This window comes from Dromiciops gliroides, chromosome 3 (genome assembly GCF_019393635.1).
Source record: "Dromiciops gliroides isolate mDroGli1 chromosome 3, mDroGli1.pri, whole genome shotgun sequence".
Classification (NCBI taxonomy): domain Eukaryota; kingdom Metazoa; phylum Chordata; class Mammalia; order Microbiotheria; family Microbiotheriidae; genus Dromiciops; species Dromiciops gliroides.
Window position 1 is genome coordinate 467646168 of NC_057863.1, and position 1445 is coordinate 467647612.

A 1445-nucleotide genomic window follows, 5' to 3' on the forward strand; every position below is an offset into this window, starting at 1 on the left:
CTTGGTTTTACCAAGTTGGAAAGGCTTTGTGTTGCCGTCAGTGATGAAGTATATTTTTATTGTCTAAAGACCGGTCTAGCTAAATTTGTCTCAACTTTTTCAGGCACAGAAACTCTAGAAGAAAAATTGTGATCTACATTAGTGGATAGTCTGTATTGATGAAATCATGGATGTTTAAATGAAATATATTTTAAATTAGATTTAAAAATCATGTATCAATTAAAGCTATAGTTTGAATGGTTTCTGCACCAGCCCTAGATTCAGGAGGACTTGAATTCAAATGTGGCCTCAGACACTTGACGCTAGCTGTATGACCCTGGGCAAGTCACTTAACCACCCTCATTGCCTCACAAAACAAAACAAAAAACCCTGAAGATTCTATTGATTAAAAATTACTATTTCTATTAACTATAACAGCTAGAATTATGGGACACTGAACAAAATAAAATGGAATTAAGAAGTAGCAAAACATACTGAACATTGAATATAACATTGTCCTGAAAAATTAATTCTTGATGTTTTTGCATGCTCGGTGTACTGTTTTTGGTAGAAAGTACTCACAGTCTATGTTCAAGAAGTGCCTAAAATTAATTTGCAACAACGTCTGTCTTGCATGGTATTGGACAGGTTTGGCTTATCAATATAGCTCCCAGTGTTTTAAAGCAATTTTATTGTTTGTTAAAAGAAAACAAAAGGGGGCAATTAGGTGGCACAATGGATAAAGCACCAGCCCTGGATTCAGGAGGACCTGAGTTCAAATCCTACCTTAGATACTTGACACTTACTAGCTGTGTGACCCTGGGCAAGTCAATTAACCCTCATTGCCCCACAAAACAAAAACAACAACAAAAATTTTTGTGATTAAAGGAGCCCAGTAGAGCCTACAACAGAATTTACTATGATTAGTGTAACGATTGGAATGACGCCACCTGCTGGAGACTTACTGTAGAAATGAGGTGAACGTCTCTGAGGGCAAGACCATGCATCTTTTCTGTGGCATCAGGAAGTGACGTTGGCTTGTGGGAGGAGGGAAGGAAAAGCCGGGCGCTCTGACTGGGGCTCTTTCCTAAGGACACTGATGGAGAAGGGAGCTAGAAATGCACTCTCCCTTTAATAGATAGATGAATGTAGGCCTTTCTCTCTTTTACCAAAATCTTATTCTCCTTAATAAATACTTAAAAGTCTAACTCTTGCTAAAGCTTATAATTTATTGGCGACCACTCATTAGATTTTAGACAGACTAGCTAGAATTTTAGCTTTAACATTAGGCATAGACTGAACTGATAATTGTCCTAATGAGACCTGACCTTTACCAACTTAATTCTGTTCTTTCTTTCTTTCTTTCTTTCTTTCTTTCTTTCTTTCTTTCTTTCTTTCTTTCTTTCTTTCTTTCTTTCTTTCTTTCTTTCTTTCTTTCTTTCTTTCTTTCTTTCTTTCTTTCTTTC